This window comes from Chlorocebus sabaeus, chromosome 27, assembly GCF_047675955.1.
Source record: "Chlorocebus sabaeus isolate Y175 chromosome 27, mChlSab1.0.hap1, whole genome shotgun sequence".
NCBI classification, from domain to species: Eukaryota; Metazoa; Chordata; class Mammalia; order Primates; family Cercopithecidae; genus Chlorocebus; species Chlorocebus sabaeus.
In genome coordinates, this window is record NC_132930.1 from 46,946,402 (window position 1) to 46,972,028 (window position 25,627).

Sequence of the window (25,627 nt, forward strand, 5' to 3'; positions counted from 1 at the left end):
GCACTTTCTGTCCCTGCCCTGCCCAGAGCAGGTGGAGGATGCCCAGGTCACATGGCCTGGCCTGGTGGAGCCCCCTGAGCCATCCAGCACCTATGTTCCTAGAGGTCTCAGCCTGGGAACGCCTGAGGCCATAGGAGGTGATGGCAACAGGAAGTCACTCCCCGCTGCTGGGGGATGCAGCCTCGTCATCTTCCCCTCTGCACTGGTCAAACTCACCCTGCTCACCACTGATCTGCCTGCCAGGGCAGGCCCCAGCACTATCTGCCCAGCCATCAGCGGGCCGCCCGGGGCAACGCCAGTCACTCGCCCCGCTGGAAAGGGGCTTCCCTTTCTGGCCTCAAGTAGGAGGAGAGGAAGCAGCTGGGGTCGGGTCAGGGAGGGGCGTTTCCGAGAGAGGAGATGAGTGCTGAGTTTCCTGGCCTGCCTCCTCTGGCTCCGAGCCTGGTCTCCACGCAGGGCTGTGTCCCCCCACCTGCCACTCAGGGCTCCCAGGCCAGCTTTTCTGGGTATTTCCCCATCGCCCTCCAAACAGTGACAAATCCGGCCTTTTGCTTGGACCTGCCTCAGGTACCAGCTCTTCGGGACCCAAAGCCCCAGGTGGCACAGGGAGGCCAGGCTAACTCCAATGTTGTGCCAACACACGTTTAGGAAGAGCAGCTACGGAGAAAGAAAGCACTTTCGTTTAGGGAGAGGACATGGGACACTGACTCGGCTTGGCGGCTCCTTCCTCACCAGGCCTTGGTCCCCCTGTCTACCACTACCAGGGCCACCGAGACCAGGCCCAGGAGTAGCTGGGTCCCTGCTGCCGGGTGGCAGGCAGCAGTGGCTGTCACAGTGCAGCCCACAGCGGGAAGGGAGGAGGCTCTGATGGAAACCTGAAGAGTTTCGTGGGAGGCCAAAGCACAACAGTCTGCTATTATCTGATTGAAAACTCCACCAACTGGGCAGCAGCTGCCAGGCTGACTGGCACATTAGGCTCCGATGCTCAGTAGAGAGTTAAACACAGGTGGGAAGAGTGACAAGCCAACTTCAAAGAGCCTGGCACAGCCCGCCCACTGCCCGTGCCACTTCCCTGCCCGGGAGTGGGAGGCTAGGAGAGCCCACAGTCCCCTCACCCTTCCTCTGGGACAGGCCCACATGGGCACCACCAGGGCATGGGTGCTCAGGCGCCCCTGAGTCTTCCTGAGTTCCCAGGCAGGAGGGGCAGGCGAACAGGTCACCATGGATGGGTCAACATGCATGGTGGCCATAGACCAGGTTGGGGGCTCAGGAAGGCACCCAGCTCAGGGTGGAGTTGGGGGTGGCCAGGGAGGGTACCCTGAGCACCAAGCAGGACAGACGCTTATGTCTTCAGTTGAAATTACTTCTAAGGGAGAGAGTGGCAAGGTGGGCCAGGCAGGACAGCTGCTACCCATGGGCACCTGCCAGCGCTCCTGCCCTCTGATCTGTGGCCTGTCTGCTCTGGCAGCGCGTGACCAGGCCAGGGCCCAGTACACAGGCACCCAGCATTGCATGAGTGGGGCCCGGGGCTGGGCAGCAGCCTTCTGAAGGAGGTCCACCACTGCCCCAGAGGCAGAGGCCAGGGTGGGTGGCAAAGGCGTGCCACTGCCCCAGACTCCCAAGGCTGAGACAAAGCCAAGGACCACCCAGCACTCCAGACTGGCCCCTGACCCCTTCCCACCTTGTCCAGGGGCAGCCAGCGGCAAGGGCCCACCCCTATGCCTGGCTCAGGACAATGGGCAGGGCTGCAGGGGCAGCCCAGGGCATGGGGACCCGGGGCCCTCAAATGCCACAGAAGGGCATCACTAGATTACAACACCCCTGGATTGAGGCTAAAGGAACTCCCCCAAACGTAGTTGCCCATCTGCACAGGGTCAAGGGCAGGGAGGCCCTAGCTGGTGCCTGGGGATCTGGCCTCCCATGAGTTAGACCTACTTTCACCCCATTTCACAAGGAGGAAGCTGAAGCCCTTAGATGAAGCCTGCTCTGAGTCCAGAACTCAGATCCCCTCTGGTGCCTGGGAGAAGCTCTGTGCCGCCTCCCTTGGCCCCTGCCTCGCTGTCTCAGCCCCGTGTGCATGGCACGCATGCTGCCTTCTTGAGACTGTTGCCTGCCAGCCCGGCAGACCCTGGGGCGGGGACCTGGCCTCCCTCTGCAGGCTTGAGCAGACAGGCACCCCACACCCCACCCAGCTGCCTGGAGCAGGCTCAGCAGGCGCGCAGTAAACATCTGATTCACAAGGAAGCAGAGGGCACTTCTTGGAATCAGTTCAGCTACAGGGATAGGGGTACGGATACCACGAGGGAGCTCTGCCAACCCCTTGGGGCTGCTCTCATCTCCCCAGGCCACTGATCCAGGTGGCCGAGGCCACATTCTTCCCAGAGGCCAGCTGGCAAAGATGGACCAGATGTGACTGGAATCCATGAAGAAAGGGCCAGTCACCTCTGGGTGTTGGGGCCAGCAGTTCCAGCATGATCTGTGATCGGGGGCCAGGAGGCCAAGCAGGGCTTGACCACTCTCATAGCCTTGAAAGTTACAGAGCCTGGGGAGAAGAGAAGAGGTTGGGGGAGGGCACCTTTCTCCCCTCCTGAGAGCCTGCACCACCTCGAGCTCCTCACCCTGAACTCCTGTCTGACCCAGGTCTCCACCCGCCCCAAACCTGGGCACGCGCTTCTCCCGCATCACCCTTGAAGGACGAGTGTCGTCAGGGGCCCGGCACAGAACCCAAATCCAGCAGCATGGCCCAGAGCCAGGGACTTCTGTCATCCCATTCTGCAGAACAGGAAACTGAGGGTCAGGAAGTACAATTCACCTGCAAGGCTCAGGTCTCCTGGCTCGTGGCCGAGAGGCAGTCCCTTGCCCTTGGAACCATCCTATCTGCCCTCCTGTGCACAGGTCAAGGGGTGGTGAGGAGGATTCCAGTGCCCCAGGGAGGGGGACCAGCCAGTGAGCCCGAAATGCTCCCTACCGCCCCCTCTTGGACTTAGGCAACCCACACATGGGACTGTGTCCAGCCCTGGGTGTCCAGACAGGGCCACCAGAAGAATGCAGAGGCCTTCTGGGGAGGAGCCGACTATCCTGGAGGAAGGGTTCCAGGATGTGCATGGCCCCTTCTGCTTGCCTCCCAGGCCCCTCCATGCCCTCACCACACCTGGCATGCATAGGCCACTCCCGTCAAACTGGTCTGCCACCCTTCCCACCGCCTGCCTTTGGCTCACACTGTGTGTAGCTGCGTGGCTGCCCGCCCGGCTCAGACCTCTCATCCTGACGGCACACCCTGTATTCATTGGCCCAAGGGGTGTGAGCCACCCCACTGTGTCTGGGGTAGGACAGCTCTCACCTTGTGGCAAATTCCTCATCTTTTTCCTGGCAGCCTGCCCTTGTCCTCACCCGCCCAGGTTGCAAAGTGATGGCCAAGTCACCCAGTTATTAAAGAACTATATATTCTGCCAGGCGTGGTGGCTCACGCCTGTAATCCCAGCACTTTGGGAGGAGAGCAGATCACAAGGTCGAGATCAAGACCATCTTGGCCAACATGGTGAAATTCCACCTCTACTAAAAATACAAATAAAATTAGCTGGACATGGTGATGCGTGCCTGTAGTCCCAGCGACTTGGGAGGCTGAGGCAGAGAATCGCTTGAACCCAGGAGGTGGAGGATGCAGTGAGCCGAGATTGAGTCACTGCACTCCAGCCTGGGTAACAGACTCCGTCTCAAAAAAAAAAAAAAAAAAAAAAGAACCATATACTCGTGCCCATGGCTTACAGAGGCCAGATAGTGAGGAGGGCAGAGCCTGCCACACATAGTCACTGACCTGGGGTGTCTCCACAAGGGAGCTTTTGAGGGCTGAACCCAGGAAGACCCAGGGGCTGCCCAACACTGGCCACTCCTGATGGACTTAGGCCTCTGCCTAATGTGGGCAGGAACCCGGGAGCCTTGACCTTTACCCAGGCCTCTCCAGGCCAGGCCCTGTCCCCACCCAAGCCAGGATATACAGTGGCTCTGAGGGCCAGGGAGAGCACCCACCCTCAGCGACCCACTGTCCCTGAATACCAAGCACATGTCACCACCACCACCATCCCCCTACGGACACTCATAGCCACCCATCCAGTACAAAGTGCTTCACGGCCCTCAGGTCATGGATGAGAAAATGGAGGCATGGCAGGGGGAAGCTTCCTGGCCAGGATCACACAGCTGGAAACTGGTGGCATCCGAGTTCACACCCAAGGCCCTAGCTGAGTTTGCGCCCTTCCTCCCTGCCCCTCAGGAACCAAGGCTGACCATCTCATCTCTCTGAGCCCCTGGACTTCCCGTCTGTGGGCCTGCTTGTGTGCGTGCGTCCCTGGGGGGTGGGGAGCTCGAGCTGACTCAGCACACTGCTTCCTCTGTCCATGCGGGCAGAAAGGGCTGAGGCAGGCCCAGAGCCTGCTCTCCCTCCGTCTGCCTCTCCAGGTCAGCCTCCTTGGTGGACTCCCCCATGACCCTGGAGGTCTGGGGACTCCCCGAAAGGCCAGGCCCCTTGTCAGCACCCCTCTCACCAGATGGCTCTGGCTATCAGTTCCTAGATACGGCTGCCTATCTGTCTTCCACCTACCTGCCCCTCCAGGGTGTGCCCAACGCAGGGCACAGGGTCAGGCAATGGGAGACTGGCGGGTGGCATGGAGAGGGTGTACACAGAATCCTCACTCCCTTACATCCCTCGTCCCAGGCCTCCCGTCCTGCCAGGAGTGGAAAGCTGGGAGTGGGGCCCTGAGGGTGGGCTCTAAGAGGGCCCTTCCAGGGTGTCTAAGTAAAGGACGCAGTGGATGGAGTGGGAAGAACCAGGAGCGGGTGGAGCGCAGCCCCTCCTCTGGTCCCACAGGGCCTGAGTCAGTGAGGGCAGGGGCTTGCCCAGGCACATGGAGTTGGTACAGGGCTGACCTGAACCCAGAGTCTTGCTTCGGTCAGGAGGAGGCCATCGGCCCTGCCTTCAGGCGGTTGTGGAAAGAATTCTACATATTTCATCACCGACCCATGTCACCTGCAGGGCCACACACGTGTCATCCAGGCAGGTCCACCCCAGCAGCCCACATGGAGCACCCGCCCCTGGCCACAGCCAATTCGAAGGACTTAAGTGTGGCCACTAGACCAGGAGGCACAGCTGTCCTCAGTGTCAACAGATGAGCAAACTGAGGCACAGAGAGGGGACAGGAGGTGCTCACGGAGCACCAGCAGGAGGCTCCCCACTGCAGGGCTCAGGCCTTCAATGCCCCCAGGCAGCGGAGGCCCAGAGCAGCAGGAAAGTGCTGGGCTCCAGGGAGGCTGGCGCACAAGTGGAAGCGGCTGTCACCGCCCCCTAACTCCTCCAGTCCCTCTGCCATCCCTGAGATTCCCTGTTTCCCATAAGAGTCGCAGACGCCCGGCTATCAGTCACTCGCCCTTCGGTGTGAATCAGCGCCAGTGGACGGCTTTTCTCGCCCTACGTGAAGCGCGGCCGCTGCAGAGGGAAGGAAGTTTGGATTCCGGGAAGGGCGGAGAGCAAGTGCCCGCCGCAGTCTTTGAGTCTTGTGGGGCAGGGTCGCCTAAAGGGGCCCCGCGGCGGGGCCAGAGGGGCGCGAGGGGTGCGAAACAGACGCGTCGTACCGCCTTCCACCCCTGAGCCCCCGGCAAGGGGCACCCGGCCCCTGCCCCGAAGCCGCGCTCCCTCGGGCAGTGCCCGCCGTGCCCAGGCTCGTGCGTCCTTTGGCAACGACACGGAGGCCCCGGGGCCCGAGGAGGGGCCGCTGCGCACCCGGACCCCCGAGACCCACCGAGACGGCCCGGGACCCGGAGACTCTCCCGAGACCCGTCGAGACCTGCCGGGACCCCGAGACTCCCCCGAGACCCGCCGAGACCTGCCGGGACCCAGAGACTCCCCTGAGATCCCCCAGACCGCCGAGACCCGCCGAGCCCCTTCCGGACGCCGAGACCATCCTCCCCGCGCGAGACCCCCGAGACCCGCCGAGAACCGCCGCCGAGGCTTACCCGCCGAGCGCTCTCCTGGCCCGCGGGCCCTGGGTCCAGGCGGCGGCTCGACTCGGCCGCCAGGCGCTCGCGCCCGCGGGGCCAGCCGCCCGCAGCTCCGTCCCGCCCGCGCCCGCCCAGTCCGCCCAGTCCGCCCAGTCCGCCCTCCTCCTGGCCCCGCCCCGGGCCGGCCCCGCCCCTCCCCGGCCGGTCCTGCAGTCCTGGGGGTCCAAGTTGGCCGTGGGGCGGGGCGGGGACCTCAGGGTGGGCGGGGAACTGCGCGTGGCCCCCGCGGCCCCGGGAGGAGGCCCCTGGGGGGCGAAGGCTGGCGTCGTCCCGGGCTTAGACGCCGGGTCCACAGTACGTGCTTAGTTCTTACCCGTGAGTGAGGCAGCATGTCTGTTCCTCCTGCGTGTCCCTCGTTGTGACACCCCGGTGCCCAACGATCCAGGTGGAAAGGGTGCTGTCCACCCCCACCCAACCCCGTGGTCCTGATCCTGGGTGGCCCCACCCCTGCCCAGTGAGTGTGACTTAGGCCCAGGCCAAGACAGGAGCAGAGGAGGCGGAGGAGGGCTTGCTGGGCACCAGGGAACCTTGTCTTTGCTTCCAAATGGCCTCCAGGGTACTTTTCAAGCACTTCCCAAGGGGTCCTCGCCCCTTGGACCAGGTCTGAACCCCGGTGACTCAGAGGTCGTCTTGGGGGCTGGGAGGCACAGGAGACCGGGTGCTTTACACTTGGCCTCCTCTGAGGCTCCCTTTCCTCCAGCTCTACCATCACCCTCTCCCTAATAGTAGACCCAGATTCCTTGGTTTAAGGGCGGGGGAGAGAAGAGGAGGGGGCTTCCTGGGAGGAAATGGCTTCCCTGGGGAGCCCTCAGGGCCAGGTAGGTGGAGGGAGCTGTGGAGAGAGTGAAGGGGCTGGTGAGATCAAGCAGGGCCTGCAGAGCTTGAGGGCAAGCGGACCCCCCCAGTGCAGGAGTCAACTGCTTGGGGCGTGGGGGGACTCCTCCCCATGAGGAGTGGGGACTGGACCCCAGGTCCCAGATCCCAGGAAGCTGTGAGCAGAGGAAGGATGGTATCTTGCTGGGAACCCAAGGGAGCTGGGGGTAGGTGGTGGTGACCTGGCCCTGTCCAGGCAGGAGGCCAAGGTCTGAGCCTCTGTGGTGAGCACAAGGGGCCAGAGTCTATCAGGCGCAATGACAGGGGCTGAATTGGCTGCTCCAAATCAGGCAGGGGCAGAGGTGCCCAGGGCTGGCCCTGCAGCAGGTGAAGGACTGGGTTTGGGTCCTACAGGTTGAAATACCTGGGGACCTCCAGGAGACATAGCCAGACCAAGTGGGTTCCCAGGGTTGCAGCTGGACCGAGCGAGGGCCAAGTCACTGTCCACCTGTCCCAGAGCTGCCCAACAATGGGTCTCAAGCCTCAGAAAGGGGATCCCTGACTGCAATAGCCCTCCTCCCTGATAGAGAGACACACTTGGGATCAGAGAGGTTAACTGGGGAAGGGAGTAAGTGGGAGGAGCCAGAAAACTAGGTGGCCAGGCCCTGAGCCCAGGCATAGAGGAGGAGCAAGTGCCTACCAGCAAGTGACCAGGACCAAGGCAGGGCCGCTGGAGAGAAGGGACAAAGCAGGGGATGGCAGAGGCAGGGGAGGGTATGGGAGAGTCTTCAGACAACAGGACCCCTTTTCCCCGTCTGTGAAATGGAGGGGTCTCTACTGGGGAGGCGGCAGGAGAAGTGGATGGGGCATGAGAGCAGGCAGGTACTCACCCTACCTGGGCCATGGCCACCCCTCACACCGGCACTGGGGCTGTGACTCTACCCTCCCACAGACTAGCTCTCAGGGCTAAACTTAGACCCCAGTGATGGAGGAGATGGGTGCTGGCTGGCTGGGGTGCTCACCCTCTGGGGTGCCTGCTCACATCCCCACCTGTAAGTCTCCTGGGCCTGGCTCCCCAGGTTTCAACTCCGCTCGTCCCGGCCTCGGGTAGCCTGCAACTCTTCTGCCCACCCCTCCACCCTGGGCTATTTCACCTTTTCCTAGGCGGGAGGAAGAGGTAGGAACTACAGCCGTTGTGGAAGTGGCTGGGCTCAGCCCCATCCGACGCTCAGTACTGCCACTGTTAGCACCGCATGGGGCTCATCAGTCCTGTAAGAGGCCACATGCAGAGGCGGCTCCAGACTGGGCCAGGCTGGGCTAGGGCTCCTGACAAAACACTCATGACCTTGGGGCTGGACATCTTGATGTCCCTGATGTCCAGTTCAGCTAAAGAAATGCCTGGCCCCACACCAGACCCCGGGGACCCAAGATGATGCAGGGAAGTCCCTACCCTTGTGGCTCATGAGAGGAGCAAATGGACGAATGAGCAGATGCCGTAGGGTCACAGCAAGTGTCCTCTTTCCAGAGGGCCAGCTGGGGAGAAGAACAGAGACCAGGAGGGGAGTGGAGCAAAGCCAGATGTTGGTGCTGCCCTGCCAGGGCCTGACTGCAGGGCAGGGTGTGCAGAGCTGGCCTCAGATGCCAAGATCAGAGTTGATGGAGCAGGGTCACTGCAGACAGTGTGGATGGACCAGGTGCCCAGAGAATGATCACCCAGAAATGCAAGTCGCCTCTGTGCAGGGCACCTCAGCCAAACAGGGGGAACAGGGTGCAGCCTCCACCTTGGGGAGAATTTGACATGTCATATTACTCCCTTCTTCCTTGCCAGTCCAACCCCAGGGCATGAGAAGAAGGAACCCTAGCTGGGGCCTCAGGGCAGCTCCTAGCAACCCATCCGAGCAAGAAGCTGCTGGAGGCTGAGGCCAGAGCCTCTGGACACCTAGGGGTTCCGCTGAGGCTGACAGGGCAGGCGTGGGTGAGGAGAATGACCTCACCTGCTGGGAGGGTGTGCAGGGCAGATGAGCAGAGGTGAGGTGAGGACCCCTGGCCGGCAGGGAGCGGGGGAGCCGGCCTCTGCAGGGCACATCCGGGATAGAAACCTATGGTGACACCCCAACCACACTCACAGAACAAGGTCAAACAGCAGGGGGCTGGTCCCCTGCCACACCCATCCCCCACGTGCCATCGGCATGCCACTGTTTCGGTAGGACCCAGAATAGGCAGAGGCAGCTACTGTCTTGGGGGTGGGGCAAGACCCTGCTGAGGGCAAGGCTGGCGGTTAGGACGGGGAGGGCGGGATCTGCTGCTGGCCTAAGGGTCACAGGCCTCCCAGCAGGGGGCTTTATGCGCAGGCAGGGACCCCTCCCGCGTCTCTTTTTCCTTCCCCAAGCCAGCAACCCCAGAGTTGTCCGCATTGATGCCTCTCCTCTCGCCCCACATCCTGTCCACCCTAAAGGTTCTGTCGGCAAAGTACACCTGGAATCCTGCCCTTCTCAGTCCCTGCCTGTCTCATCCTCCCTCTCCTGCCCTTGCCTGGCAGTGTCCATCGTTACACCAGAGGGATCCAGTCACAGTGTGAGTCAGGTCATGTCTCTTCTTCACTCAGAACTTTCTGTAGCTCCGGCCTCCCCCAAGGCAAATGCTTTCCGTCCTGGCATGGGCAGGGCCCAGACTGAGCCTGCACCACCAACCTGCTTCCTGAGTCCTCTCTCCGTAGTCCTGCTCTGTGTTGGCCACGCTGGCCTCCCGTCTCCTCCAGCGCCTAGGCACCTTCCCACCTCAGGGTCTTTGCACTTGCCATTCCTGCCCCTAGATCACCCTTGGCCGGTGTGCCTGGGCCCTCGCTGCCCTCGGTCTGGGCTCTGCTTCCAGGGCACTGGAGTTACAAAATAGACTCCCAGTGCATGATTGGTGAATGAACAGACAAAGGCCTCAAGGGGCAGCCCCAGGGAAGGGGCTAGGTAGGTTTTATTTTTGTGTTTTGTTTTGAGATAGGGTCTTACTCTGTTGCTCAGGCTAGAGTGCAGTGGCACTGCAGCCTCAACCTCCTGGGCTCAGGTGAGCCTCCCACCTCAGCTGGGACTATAGGCATCTGCCACCACACCCAGCTAATTTTTATTTATTTATTTTTTTTATTTTTATTGTAGAGGTAGGGTCTCACCATGTTGCCCAGACTGGTCTCGAACTACTGGGCTCAAATGATCCGCCCACCTCAGCTCCCAAAATGCTGGGATTACTGGCGTGAGCCATCGCGCCCATCCTAGCCAGGTTTTGGGGCTGCCAACTGGGTCCCTTGTCCAGAGGACCTTGGAAGCATGGACCCTGCCCTCCTACCTGTCCCAGTCCCCAGGAGTGGCCCCACAATGATACCGTGTACCACCTCACCAGGCTGCCTCGCTAGGAGAGGCAATTCCTGAGTAGGGCCAAGGCCACAGGCTGCCCCCCTGATTCCTTGGGGATGGGAGGGGACAGGTTCCCACCCTACCTCCTCCAATCCCCACTACCTGGGGGAGGCTGGAGTCATCCTGCCACACAGCCCAGTCCCCTGGCCACACGGCCCAGCACTGGAGGGAGGGGCCGAGCGGGGCGTGGGGGAGGATGTGGCTCATGGGAAGAGGAGTTTGGGGAGGCAGGCTGGGCCTCACACGCAGGCATCAGGCTGGCTCTCAGGACATGGCTGGGGGCTGGCATCTCTCCCAGGAGGCTGCGCTGGTGGCAGGCACTCTGGCAGGGAGGGTGGGCTGGACAGGAGCGGCCCCTCCCAGGCTCTGGGCCGTCTCTGCATCCCAGGCCAGGCCTGGCTGCCTCACGCCTTGCCCTGGGTGGGATGGGGAATGTTTTCTCCTTTGCCGAATGAGGGAAAGGAGTAGCCCGGGGCTGGAGGGGGAGCAGTGGAGGTTGGGTGGGATAGTAGGATGTGTGTGCTGGGCGAGGGGTGGAGGCATGGAGGCCTTCTCGGGTCTCAGTCAGACCCCAAGCCAGAGTTCCCTGCATGCTGGCCTCCCCTCTGCCTCCACTGCCCTCCAGCATCATCCCGGGAAAGCCAGCTCAGTAGCATTACCCCAGGGGACCTTCCCAGACCCCCACAGTCATGCCTAGATGCGCACCTACATCCCAGGCCTCACCCACCACACTGCCCAGAACTAGCCTTCCTCACCACTCCATCCCACTCCCCAGGCTGGGGTGCCTTGAGGGCAGGGGTCTTCCAGTCGCTGTGGTCCCCAGGATGGTCCGGCACAGGGCCCTGCTCAGAAAACATCCTCAGTGGGTGGCCCCAGCCTGTGGGCTTCTAGCCAGCTGCCCTCAGTGAGTCTGTGGAGGGCGGGGCCCACAGCTAACTCGCCCACTGCCCCTCGTGCCCGGGACAGGCCTGGCTTCCTGTCCAGCCTGAGAGCTGGTAAAGGCTGACGACATCTGCGAAGGCTTTCTGGGGAACAATAGGACTGAGCTGGGCTCCCACAACCTGGGAGGACTCTCCTGGCAGGGGCACAGCCCTAGAGGGCACAGCGAGGGAAATAGAGCCAGAGCTCACAACAGGTCAAGGGCCAGCCAGCACCCCCAGGCCACCGGCACTCCGCAGGAGGGCCTGCCCTGCCTGCCTGGCTGCCACACCCCTAGCCCAAGTCAGCTGCTGGCTCTGTCCTCTGAGGTTTGCTTGAGTCAATTTTCTACATAAAATGAGGGTGTCAGGCAAGTCCTACTAGGAAACTCTATTTTGTAACACCAGGCCTGTGGGCAGAGGACCCAGGACCCACGCACACACTGGCTTTTCTATTTTTACATCCAGAGTTGCCTGCTCGCACCCCCGGAGCCCAATTTGGAACTTGAAAGCAGTGCAAATCTATTCCGAGGCCACTTCCGGCCCCTGCGCGTGGGAGGTGGGTGTTTACACAACAGCCTGCCCCACCTGCCTCCCTCCAAAACGCCCCCTCTCCTGGCACTCCCCACCCCCACCAATGCCCCTGCCAGCCACGTGACCTTCAGGAATGCATCGAGGTCTGGAAGGGGAAGCCCATGTGGGGCTTGGGAAGGGGAAGCTGTGGCCTTCAACAACGGTGAGGTTCCCACGTCACCCCAAGGGGTCCCCACCTATTACCCCAGCCCAGGGCCAGGAGAGGCAGCCAGCCCTTTCCCAGCCAGCGCTGGACACTGAGACATGAGGGTGCAAGGTGGCCTGCGTGACAGCAAAGCCTTTCATGACCAGAGCAGGAAGGAACAGGGGAACAGATGAGCCTAGGAGGCCTCCCAGGAGAGGGGACCCCAGGAGGCACTTGAGGGCTGCTCCTACCTCAGTTCCCCTGGCCTCTCCCAGGGCCCTGGCAAGACTGGGCTGCCTTGGCAGGAGTGAATGAGGGACTCACCCCACCAGGACCCAGAACTCCCCATCCTACCTGGCCACAAGTGGGTTCTGAAGGGGTCTCACCAGGCCTTCAGCCGCCTGCCCAGCCCAGGACCCAGAGGACCACTCCCTCCCCCTTCCACTTCTCCATCCTTGGGAGTGGACCCTTGGCCTTAATTCCGCACTTGTGGGTCCTCTAAACCCACAAGTTGGCAGCCCGAAAGGCCCCCGCTACAGCCCTGAGACCATCCCTTCCCAAAGTGCCACCTTCTGCCCGATGACATGGACACTTATGTGTGAACCCCCAATGCTGTGATGCCCTACCATGCCACCTCTCCACTTGGGGCACCTCTGATGTGCCCAGCTCAGGGTCAGGCATGGCCAGCTGCCCTCAGTGAGCCTGTGGAGGGTGGGCTTCTATCGGCGGTTCTACTAGGGCTCATCAAGTAGCTCAGAATGGCTCTGGTCCAGTGGCCCTGCCTCTGAGCCCCCAGCCTGTGCTGCCTCTCCTCCCGGCCTCTGACCGGGGTGAAGCTGGAGAGATGAGCTGCCTCACCTAGCCCAGAGCTGGCGGGAACAGCAGAAGACTCAGGACCCCAAGGGCGGGGACTTTCCCATCACACTGAGGCGGAGGCAGGAGAGTGGGGGCGGGGGTGGTGACGCAGAGCTGAACACAGTCTGGCCTGTGATGGTGTGAGGCCCAGTTGGGGATGTGCACACCCTCAGCCCTCCCAGAGCACATCCCGTGCCAGGTACAGTACCAGGTGCTTTTCACATCCTCACACCTTCTTATCCCTGAAGCCATTTAGCAGCCTGGCCAACATGGTGAAACCCAGTCTCCACTAAAACCACACAAATTAGCTGGGTGTGGTGGCACACGCATGTAATCCCAGCTACTCGGGAGGCTGAGGCAGGAGAATCACTTGAACCTGGGAGGTGGAGGTTGCAGTGAGCCAAGATGGTGCTGCTGCACACCAGCCTGGGCAAGAGCGAGACTCTGTCTCAAAAAAAAAAAAATTAAAAAAAGAAAGAAAGAAAGAAAAGAAAAACTTCAGATGAATTCAATTTAGCAGAGTTTATTTGGGCAGTGAAATGATTCCAAAATCAGGCAGCACCCTGAATCAGTAGAGGCTCAGAGAGCTCCATCCAACAACTTGGGCAGTCAGTATTTATGGACAGACAAAGGAAGTGACACAGAAATCGCCTGATTGGCTACAACTAGGTGCTTGCCTTCTTTGAACCTGCCTGAGTGGTTTGCAGCCTGTGATTGGCTGAAAGCTCAGCTGCTTTGATGGGCCAAAACTCAGTGACTTCTTTCAAAGAGTCCTGTGACTATAGCAAACCCTAACTTAACTTAATCTGTAAACAAACTGCAGGCTGGGAGTATATTCAGGCTGCAGTTTGTTTACAGATTAAGTTAGGTTGGGGTTTGCCATATGCTGAGGCAGCTTTAGGCCAAATTTAAGTTAATTTAACCTTTGGCTCTTTTAGTCAGCCTCACAATTTTGAGCAATTGACTGAAACCTTGGGCACTGGCGTCACTTTCTGTCACCATCATAATGGATTTGTTTGGTCTCAGTGTGAAATTCATAATTCATAATGTCAAGTTAGTTGGATGATGATGTTTTCTTCATGTTTTGTTCCTCTAACTGTGATGAGACCATTTGATGTACGAAGGATGGCTGCGTACAAGCATTTAAGACACTTGAGGGGACAGTGCATCAGAGAGACTGTTCTGATGGCTTTCGGGAGGAGGATATAAGAAACTGAAGCACACTCCTTAACAGGAGGCGCTGCAAACCAACTGATCAAAACCAAACAATTCAAAGTTCAGGCAATGAAGATGGTTCAACAGCATTCAAGTCCCGTTGGTCAGTCTTTCTTTGGAACACAATGGTGATTAAGAACCACAATTGGATGGGCGCGGTGGCTCACGCCTGTAATCCCAGCACTTTGGGAGGCTGAGGCGGGTGGATCACCTGAGTTCAGGAGTTCAAGACCAGCCTGACCAACACGGTGAAACACCGTCTCTACTAAAAATACAAAATTAGCCGGGCATGGTGGCATGTGTCTGTAATCCCAGCTTCTCGGGAGGCTGAGGCAGGAGAATCACTGGAACCCGGGAGGTGGAGGCTGCAGTGAGCCAAGATTGTGCCACTGCACTCCAGCCTGGCGACAGAGCAAGACTCCGTCTTAGAAAAACAAAAAAAGAAGAACCACAGTTGTGGGAGATGGCGGATAGGAGGCAGGACTAGCTTGTAGCTCTCACTTAGATGGCCAGAGAAGCATGTGGAGCCCCACATCGTGAACTTTTGCTCCAAGAACTACTGCAGGAACATACCAGGAAAGCCAAGAGAATCCACAGACCCTTTGAAGGACATGGATTGCTGCTGCAGGCTCCGTGGGACAGCTGAGGAACTCCGAAGACAAAGGACATAGTTTCTAGGGAGCTCTATGACCCTGCCCACCACCTGATCCTACCACTGCTGATGTGCTCTTGAGAGTACCACCTCCCGGCTGGGGGCCAACCAACACAAAACCAGTGCACCTAACAAAAATACAACCAAGGACCCTGACCAAGTCCACTTTGCTCCCCTGCTACCTCCACTGGAGCAGGTGCTGGTATCCACAGCTGAGAGACCTGAAGACAGATCACATCCCAGGACTCCTGCAGACACTCCCCAGTACCAGTCCAGAGCCTGGTAGCTCTACTGGGTGGCTAGATCCAGAAGATAAAGAACAATCACTGCAGTTTGACTCTCAGAAAGCCCCATCCCTGGGGGAAAGCGGACAGCAGCACATCAAGGGAACACCCCTGTGGGACAAAAGAATCTCAACAGCAGTCCTTGAGTCCCAGATCTTCCCTCTGACATAGTCTACCCAAATGAGAAGGAACCAGAAAAACAATTCGGATAATATGATGAAACAAGGTTCTTCAACACCCGCAAAAGATTACACTAAGTCACCAGCAATGGATCCAAATGAAGATGAAACCTCTGAATGGCCAGTAAAAGGATTCAGAAGGTTGACTCTTAAGTTAATCAAGGAGGCAACAGAGAAAGGGGAAGTCCAACTTAAAGAAATTAAAAAAACAGGCCGGGCGCGGTGGCTCAAGCCTGTAATCCCAGCACTTTGGGAGGCCGAGACGGGTGGATCACTAGGTCAGGAGATCGAGACCATCCTGGCTAACACGGTGAAACCCCGTCTCTACTAAAAAATACAAAAAACTAGCCGGGTGACATGGCGGGCGCCTGTAGTCCCAGCTACTCGGGAGGCTGAGGCAGGAGAATGGCGTAAACCTGGGAGGTGGAGCTTGCAGTGAGCTGAGATCCGGCCACTGCACTCCAGCCTGGGTGACAGAGCAAGACTCCGTCTCAAAAAAAAAAAAAAAAAAAAAAAAAAAAAAAAAAAAAAAAAAAAAGAAATTAAAAAAACATGACACACGGTATGAATGGAAACATCTCCAGTGAAATAGATACCATGAATTTTAAAAAAACTATCACAACTTCTGGAAGTGAAGGGCACACTTAGAGAATTGCAAAATGCACTGTAAAGTCTCAGCAATGGAATCAAACGAGCAGAAGAAAAAACTTCAGAGCTTGAAGACAAGGCTTTTGAATTAACCCAATCCAACAAAGACAAAAACAAAGAATTTTTAGAAAACAAACAAAGCCTCCAAGAAGTTTGGGATTATGTTAAATGATCAAACCTAAGAATAATTAGTGTTCCTAAGGAGAATAGAAATCTAAAAGTTTTGAAAACATATTTGAGGGAATAATTGAGGAAAACTTCCCTGGCCTTGCTAGGGATCTAGACATCTAAATACGAGAAGCTCAAAGAAGACTTAGGAAAGCCATTGCAAAAAGATCATCACCTAGACATATAGTCATCAGGTTGTGTAAAGTCAAGACAAAAGAAAAAGTCTTAAGAGCTGTGAGGCAAAAGCATCAGGTAACTGCAAAGGAAAACCTATCAGATAAACAGCAAATTTCTCAGCAGAAACCCTACAGGCTAGAAGGGATTAGGGTCCTATCTTTAGCCTCTTTAAACAAAAGAATTATCAGCCAAGAATTTTGTATCCAGCGTCACAAATGAAGGAAGATACTTTTTTTTTTTTTTTTTTTTTGGTGAGGGAAGACAGAGGCTCGCTCTGTCGCCCAGTCTGGAGCGCAGTGGCGCAATCTCGGCTCACTGCAAGCTCTGTCTCCCAGTTTCATGCCATTACTTGCCTCAGCCTCCTGAGTAGCTGGGACTACAGGTGCCCACCATCACGCCTGGCTAAATTTTTTTTTTGTATTTTTAGTAGAGACGGGGTTTCACCTTATTAGCCAGGATGGTCTGGATCTCCTGAACTCGGGATCCACCTGCCTCAGCCTCCCAAAGTGCCGGGATTACAGGCATGAGCCACCGCATCCAGCCAAAAAGATACTTTTTACGACAAAAAAGACAAAGATGTCGTTTTTTTCTTTTTTCTTTTTTTTTTTTTGACGGAGTCTCGCTCTGTTGCCCAGGCTGGAGTGCAATGGCGCCATCTTGGCCCACTGCAAGCTCCGCCTCCCAGGTTCATGCCGTTCTCCTGCCTCAGCCTCCAGAGTAGCTGGGACTACAGGTGCCTGCCACCAGGCCCGGCTAATTTTTTTTTGTATTTTTGGTAGAGACGGGGTTTCACCGTGTTAGCCAGGATGGTCTCAATCTCCTGACCTCGTGATCCTCCTCCCTCGGCCTCTCAAAGTGCTGGGATTACAGGCATAAAACAAAGATGTCTTTTTCAGACAAAGGCTGAGATAATTCACCACTACTAAGCCAGCATTACACAAATTATTAAAAGGAGCTCTAAATCTTGAAACAAATCCTCAAAACACACCAAAATACAATTTCCTTAAAGCATAAATCTCACAGGACCTATAAAACAACAACACAATGAAAAAAACCCCAAGGTATTCAGGCAACAAATAGCATGATGAATAGAACAGTACCTCGCATCTCAATACTGATATTGAATGTAAATGGCCTAAATGCTCCACCTACAAGATACAGAATGGCAGAATGGATACGAATTCACCAAACAAGAATCTGCTGTCTTCAGGAGCCTCATCTGACACATAAGGACTCACATAAACTTAAGGTAAAGGGGTGGAAAAAGAAGTTCCATGCAAATGAACACCAAAAGTGAGCAGGAGTAGCTATTGTTAGACAAAACAAACTTTATTTATTTATTTATTTATTTATTTTTCTGAGATGGAGTTTCACTCTTGTTGCCCAGGCTGGAGTGCAATGGCACAATCTCGGCTCACTGCAATCTCCGCCTCTTGGGTTCAAGTGATTCTCCTGCCTTAGCCTCCCAAGTAGCTGGGATTACAGGTGCCTGCCACCGTGGCCGGCTAATTTTTGTATTTTTAGTAGAGATGAGGTTTCACGATGTTGGCCAGGCTGGTCTCAAACTCCTGACCTCATGATTCGCCCGCCTCGGCCTCTCAAAGTGCTGGGATTACAGGCGTGAGCCACTGCACCTGGCCAAAACAAACTTTAAAGCAACAACAGTTAAAAAAAAGACAAAGAAGGTCATTAATAATGCTAAAAAGACTAGTCCAACAGGAAAATATCACAATCGTAAATATATGCACCTGACACTGGAACTCCCAAATTTATAAAAAACTTTATAAAATAATTACTACTAGACCTAAGAAATGAGATAGAGGGCAACACAGGAATAGTGGGGGACTTCAGTACTCCACTGACAACACTAAACAGGTCATCACGACAGAAAGTCAACAAAGAAACAATAGACTTAAAGTGTACCATAAAACAAATATACTTAACAGATATTCACAGATCATTCTACCCAACGACTGCAGAATATACAGTCTATGAAAGGAAAATAAATCTTGGGGACCCCAAATCACTAAGCTAAAGGGAAAAGTCAAGCTGGGAACTGCTTAGGGCCAACCTGCCTCCCATTACATTCAAAGTCAGCCCTCTGCTCACCGACATAAATGCATCTCTGACTGCCTCCTTTGGAGAGGCTAATCAGAAATTCAGAAGAATGCGATCACTTGTTTCCTATCTACCTATGACCTGGAAGCCCCTCCCCACTTCAAGTCTTCCTGGGTTTGCTTCCAGTTGTCCTGCCTTTCCAGATGGAACCAATGTTCATCTTGCATATGTTGATTGATGTCTCATGTCTCTGTCTCCCTAGAATGCATAAAACTAAACTGTGCTCCAACCACCTTGGGCACGTCATGAAGACCTCCTGAGGCTGTGTCACGGGTGTGCATCCTCAGCCTTGGCATAATAAACGTTCTAAATTAACTGAGACCTGTCTCAGGTTTTCAGGGTTCACATTTTGGTAACCACGGAGGGATCCTGAGTGGAGATGCCCCTGACTTTTGACAAATCTCCTATCAGTGCTTGGTACCGGAATGAGCTAACTTTATGGCTCAAACCAAAAGGACAATTTGCTGAGGTCCGAGAGCACCCCCTCCGGAGAATCCCTCATCTCCCCAAATTTGGTCAAGATTTAGAGTTTATTTTGCTGTACAACTCCTCTTTTTTTGGAGTTTTATTTGCTTCCAACAGGGAAGGCAAGATTTCCTGTTTCCATGACGACGGAAGGTAGGTAACTCCCTTACAGAGTTAGAGTTTGCTTCCAACAGAGAATATGAGGTTTTTCCTGCTTCTAGGATGGTAGAGAGCAGTCTGCAGCCTGAGACCCATCCCTGGGTAAGTAACTGAATTGCCATTTGTCTTGGCTAAAGTTAAGATTAACAACCAGCTGGTCTTAATCTCTCCTTATCGTTAGAACACTCAGTAATCATATAAGCTGTGTGATCGTTTGTTTTGCTTAACTGTTTTTTTTTGTTGTTGTTCTTTGTTTCTGTTTTTGTTGTTTTTTCAGTCTTTTTCCCTTTGGGTTTGACCAACTGTATCTGACTTGATCAATTCCAAAGGAAAGTTCCAAATTATGGGGAACAAAGTCTCTAAAGTAGCTGAATGACACACCCCTCCCTCCACACACACACAAAGGTGGTGTGCTGGGGGGAGAAAAATGGCCAGAAAAAAAGGGGAAAAAAAAGAAGGAAATTTTTTTTTTTTTTTTTTTGAGACGGAGTCTCGCTCTGTCGCCCAGGCTGGAGTGCAGTGGCCGGATCTCAGCTCACTGCAAGCTCCGCCTCCCGGGTTCACGCCATTCTCCTGCCTCAGCCTCCCGAGTAGCTGGGACTACAGGCACCCGCCACCTCGCCCGGCTAATTTTTTTGTATTTTTAGTAGAGACGGGGTTTCACCGTGTTAGCCAGGATGGTCTCGATCTCCTGACCTTGTGATCTGCCCGTCTCGGCCTCCCAAAGTGCTGGGATTACAGGCTTGAGCCACCGCACCCAGCCGGAAAGTTTTTTTTGTTTTTTTTATTTTTTGAGACACGCAATCTCACTTCACTGCAACTTCTGCCTCCCAGGTTCAAGTGATTCCCCTGCCTCAGCCTCCCAAGTAGCTGGGATTTCAGGAGCCTGCCACCATGCCCAGCTAATTTTTGTATTTTTAGTAGAGATGGGGTTTCACTGTGTTGGCCAGGCTGGTCTTGAACTCCTGACCTCAGGTGATCCGCCTGCCTCAGCCTCCCAAAGTGCTAGGATTACAAATGTGAGCCACCACACCGGGCCAAAAAAGGAAACATTTTTTATTTTGACTACTTAAGGGGTTTTATTTACATAACAAGGCTAACTTGTTGTGAGCCATGCCAAACTGAAAGAGCAATGGCTGTCACCCCACCCTGCAGTTCCATAGCTAAGGTCCTGCATTTTTTATTTTTTTTTTCACTGTGACATCCTGGGGTTGGTTCCTAAATCAAGCCCTTTCTGGTTTGATACTTGGTACTTCTGAAGTAGCAGCAATTTGTCCTAGCTAAAATATGGTAATGAGATTTTAAAGGATTTTTTTTTTTTTAAGGAGTTCAATGGTTAAAAGTCAGCTTAAGTAAAAGGCTAATGTCCAAGATGTATTGTGTGTGTGTGTGTGTGTGTGTGTGCGTGTGTGTATTTAAAAGGCCTTCATGTTTTTGTTTTTCTCTCCTAGGACCTTGTCTTTTTTATTTTATTTTATTTTTTATTATTATTTTTTCTTTTTTTTTTTTTTTTTTTTTGAGGCGGAGTCTCGCTCTGTCACCCAGGCTGGAGTGCAGTGGCCGGATCTCAGCTCACTGCAAGCTCCGCCTCCCGAGTTCATGCCATTCTCCTGCCTCAGCCTCCTGAGTAGCTGGGACTACAGGCGCCCGCCACCTCGCCCGGCTAGTTTTTTTTGTAGTTTTAGTAGAGATGGGGTTTCACCGTGTTAGCCAGGATGGTCTCGATCTTCTGACCTCGTGATCCGCCCGTCTCGGCCTCCCAAAGTGCTGGGATTACAGGCTTGAGCCACCGCGCCCGGCCTTCTTTTTTTTTTTTTGAGATGGAGTGTCGCTCTGTCGCCCAGGCTGGAGTGCAGTGGCCGGATCTCAGCTCACTGCAAGCTCCGCCTCCCGGGTTTACGCCATTCTCCTGCCTCAGCCTCCTGAGTAGCTGGGATTACAGGCACCCACCAACTCACCCGGCTAGTTTTTTGTATTTTTAGTAGAGACGGGGTTTCACCGTATTAGCCAGGATGGTCTCGATCTCCTGACCTCGTGATCCGCCCGTCTCGGCCTCCCAAAGTGCTGGGATTACAGGCTTGAGCCACCATGCCCGGCCTATTATTTTTTTCTTGAGACAAGGTCTTGCTCTGTCACCCAGGCTGGAGTGCAGTGGCACGATCTCGGCTCACTGCAAGCTCCGCCGCCCGGATTCACGCCATTCTCCTGCCTCAGCCTCCCGAGTAGCTGGGACTACAGGTGCCTGCGACCACACCTAGCTACTTTTTTGTGTTTTCAGTAGAGATGGGGTTTCACCGTGTTAGCCAGGATGGTCTTGATCTCCTGACCTCATGATCTGCCCACCTTGGCCTCCCAAAGTGCTGGGATTACAGGCGTGAGACTTTTTCACTTGATTTTTTTTACTAAAATAGTTATTACAACAGAGGCTACTCTTGGTTTTTGTTTTCGTTTTTGTTTTTGTTTTTGAGATGGACTCTTGCTCTGTTGCCCCGGTTGGAGTGCAGTGGTGCAATTTTGGCTCACTGCAACCTCCACCTCCCAGGTTCAAGTGATTCTCTTGCTTCAGCCTCCTAAGTAGCTGGGATTATAGGCATGTGCCACCATGCTTGGCTAATTTTTGTATTTTTAGTAGAGACAGGGTTTCGCCATGTTTCCCAGGCCAGTCTCAAACTCCTGACCTCAAGTGATCCAACCACCTCAGCCTCTTAAAGCACTGCGATTACAGGCATGAGCCACTGCTCCTGGCCTACTCTTGCGTTTTTAAGGAAGAGCATAGTTTAGACACTTAGGAATTTAAGTGTTTAAAACATTTGTTTTAAAAAACAGTTGTTTTTTTAAGGCCAGGTGTGGTGGCTCACGCCTGTAATCCCAGCACTTTGGGAGGCCAAGGCAGCCAGATCACGAGGTCAGGGGTTCAAGACCAGCCTGGCCAACATGGTGAAACCCCATCTCTACTAAAAATACAAAAATTAGCCAGCATGGTGGCAGGTGCCTGTAATCCTATTGGGAACAAGTCCCCCAAAATCTGGCCATAAGCTGGACCGAAAACTGGCCATAAACAAAATCTCTGCAGCACATGTTCATGATGGACATAATGCCCACGCTGGAAGGTTGTGGGTTTACTGGAATGAGGGCAAGGAACGCTTGGCCTGCCCAGGCTGGAAAACCGCTTAAAGCCATTCTTAAACCACAAACAATAGCATGAGCGATGTGTGCTTTAAGGACATGCTCCTGCTGCAGTTAACTAGCCCAACCTCTTCCTTTAATTCGGCCCATCCCTTCGTTTCCCATAAGGGATACTTTTAGTTAATCTAATATCTATAGAAACAGTGCTAGTGACTGGTTTGCTGTTAACAAATATGTGGGTAAATCTCTGTTTGGGGCTCTCAGCTCTGAAGGCTGTGAGGCCCCTGATTTCCCACTTCACACCTCTATATTTCTGTGTGTGTGTCTTTAATTCCTCTAGTGCTGGTGGGTTAGGGTCTCCCCAACCGAGCTGGTCTCAGCAAGTGGCGTCCATCGTGGGGGCTTGAATCCATGTTGAAGGGGCGCCAAAGTGACGGTTGGAGAACGTGGAACTAGCTGGAGGACACCGAGTACTCTTAAAGCGATCCCTGTGGTGGGTAAGAAGGGGAGCTCAGAAGCATCAGGGTAACAATGGGACAGGTGTGGGCTGTGGTTCGTTCCACCTTGGAACTTTTGCACACTGATGGTGAGGAGGAAGGAGAGTATAGCAAAGTAACAGAAGAGGTTACAGAACATGTTTATTTGCCAGCTAAAGCTAAAGTGGCAAAGGAGGGAGAGGTTCATCCCTACCTTTCTGCACCCCCTCATTATTATTTTGAAGAAAAAGATCCTCCAGATCTTTCTTTTTTTTTTCCCCCCCCCCGAGAAGGAGTCTCGCTCTATCTCCCAGGCTGGAGTGCAGTGGCCGGATCTCAGCTCACTGCAAGCTCCGCCTCCCGGGTTCCTGCCATTCTCCTGCCTCAGCCTCCCGAGTAGCTGGGACTACAGGCGCCCGCCACCTCACCTGGCTAGTTTTTTTTTTGTATTTTTTAGTAGAGACGGGGTTTCACTGTGTTAGCCAGGATGGTCTCGATCTCCTGACCTCGTGATCCGCCCATCTCGGCCTCCCAAAGTGCTGGGATTACAGGCTTGAGCCACCGCGCCCGGCCCAGATCTTTCTTTTCCAGAGGACACTGGGTGAAAAGTAGTTGCCCCAGTGACTGTTCGAGCAGTGCCTCAAGCGACCATTCTTAGTTCTATTCAGGTAGGAATTCAGCAAGCTAGATGAGAGGGTGATTTAGAGGCTTGGCAGTTCCCTGTTAGAATACAGCCCCCAGATCAACAGGGAAACATTATAACTACAGTTGAGCCTTTTCCTTTTAAATTACTCGAAGAATTTAAGCAAGCTATAAATGATTATGGACCAGGTTCTCCTTTTGTAATGGGACTGTTAAAGAATGTTACTATTTCCAGTGGGTGATTCCTGCTGACTGGGACTCTCTTACTGGAGCTTGTCTAACTCCTGCTCAGTGCTTACAATTTAAAGCTTAGTGGCAGATGAAGCTTCCATTCAGCCTGCTTGCAATGCCCAAGCCCAATGTCAAATTAATATAACTGCAGACCAACTTTTGGGGGTTGGCGGCTGGGCCGGTTTAGATGCACAAGTGGTCATGCAGGACGAGGCCACAGAACAGCTTAGAGTGTGCATTAGAGCTTCGGAAAAAATCACTTCCGATGGAGAACATACTCTTCCTTTAGTGCTATAAAACAGGGACCCAAAGAACCATACGCTGATTTTATAACTCGGTTACAGGAGTCTCTTAAAAAGATGATTGCAGATTCGGCTGCTCAGGATATAGTGCTGCAGTTATTAGCTTTCGACAATGCTAATCCCGATTGCCAGGCTGCCCTGTGACCTATCAGAGGGAAAGCACATTTAGTTGATTATACCACGGCCTGTGATGGTATCGGAGGTAATCTGCATAAAGCTACTCTGCTAGCACAGGCAATGGCAGGACTGAGAGTGGATAAAGGAAATACTCTGTTTCCTGGAGCTTGTTTTAACTGTGGGAAGCATGGTCATACTAAAAAAGAATGTAGAAAAAATCAGCAAATCAGGCCACCAGATAGGGGAAAAAAGAAAACTGCTGAGTCTGAAATATGTCCAAAATGTAAAAAAGGAAAACATTGGGCTAATCAATGTCACCCTAAGTCTGATAAAGAAGGGAACCCGATTTTGGGAAACGCCATGAGGGGCCCGTCCCGGGCCCTGTTCTAAACCAGGGCATTTCCAGCTCAGGCCATTCCCTCACCCCTGTACAATGTCTGTCTCCTGCCACAGCCGGTAGTGCTGCAGTAGATTTATGCTGCACAAAAGCTGTGAGCCTGGGGAACTCCAACAAAAGGTCCCAACAGGAGTCTGTGGACCCTTGCCAGCAGGGACAATAGGGTTACTTCTAGGAAGGTCTAGTTTAAGTTTAAAAGGGGTACAAATACTACAAATACATACAGGAGTAATTGATTCAGATTACAATGGGGAAATTCATATTGTTATATCTACTTCTGTTCCCTGGAAAGCAGAGCCAGGAGAGCGCGTAGCACAGCTCCTGATTGTGCCGTATGTGGGAATGTGAAAAAGTGAAATTAAACGAACGGGAGGATTTGGAAGCACAAATAAACAAGGCAAAGCAGCTTATTGGGTAAATCAAATTACTGATAAACGTCCTACCTGTGAAATAACTATTCAGGGAAAGAAATGTAAAGGTTTGGTAGATACAGGAGCAGACATTTCAATCATTTCTCTTCAGCACTGGCCATCCACGTGGCCAATTTAAACCACTCAATTTAACACAGTTGGAGTTGGAGAAGCCCCTGAAGTATATCAAAGTAGCTATATTTTGCATTGTGTAGGGCCCGATGGACAACCTGGGACTATTCAACCAATTATAACTTCTGTACCTATAAATTTATGGGGGAGAGATTTATTACAACAATGGGGAGCTCAAGTTCTAATTCCAGAACAATTATACAGCCCTCAAAGTCAACATATGATGCATGAAATGGGGTGTGTCCCTGGTATGGGACCAGGAAAAATTTTGCAAGGTTTGAAAGAACCGCTTCAAGTGGAAAAACAAAGTTCCTGCCAAAGATTAGGAAATAATTTTTGATGGTGGCCATTGTTAAGCCTTCAGAACCTATACCTTTAAAATGGTTAACAGATAAGCCAATTTGTGTAGAACAATGGCTGCTAAATAAAGAGAAACTGGAGGCTTTAGAGAAATTAGTTACTGAACACTTTAAAAATGGGCCCATAGCTCCAACATTTTCCCCTTGGAATTCTCCAGTTTTCCTAATTAAGAAAAAAAAAATCAGGTAAATGGAGAATGCTAACTGACTTAAGAGCTATCAATTCAGTTATACAACCTATGGGAGCATCACAGCCAGGATTGCCTTCTCCTGCTATAATTCCAAAAATTGGCCCTTAATAGTCATAGTTTTAACCGACTGTTTCTTTACTATCCCCTTAGCTGAGCAAGACTGTGAACGGTCTGCATTTACAATTCCTGCAGTAAACAACCTGCAACCTGCTAAGTGTTTTCATTGGAAAATGTTGCCACAAGTCAGGTTAAACAGTCCAACAATTTGCCAGACATATGTGGGGCAAGCAATTGAACTTGCTCACACAAAGTTTTCACAGTGTTACATTATTTATTATATGGATGATATACTTTGTGCTGCCCCCACTCTAGAAATATTACTCCAATGTTATGATCACTTGCAAAGTTCAATATCTCGTGCTGGTTT

At 53.7% G+C, this 25,627-nt stretch overlaps 1 protein-coding gene across 4 annotated transcripts in view; it reads right to left on the minus strand.

Annotated features, from left to right (window-relative positions):
- SH3BP2 (SH3 domain binding protein 2) overlaps positions 1-6,105 on the minus strand; it is a 43,815-nt gene extending 37,710 nt beyond the window's left edge. For 2 of the 4 annotated variants that reach the window (XM_073012562.1, XM_037983186.2), the window contains exon 1: positions 6,004-6,105. The gene's annotated coding sequence lies outside the window, so the exon portion shown is untranslated. The remainder of the gene's footprint in view (positions 1-6,003) is intronic. The other 2 variants (XM_037983187.2, XM_008018085.3) reach the window with 2 other exon arrangements.
- Positions 6,106-25,627: the final 19,522 nt, after the last annotated feature.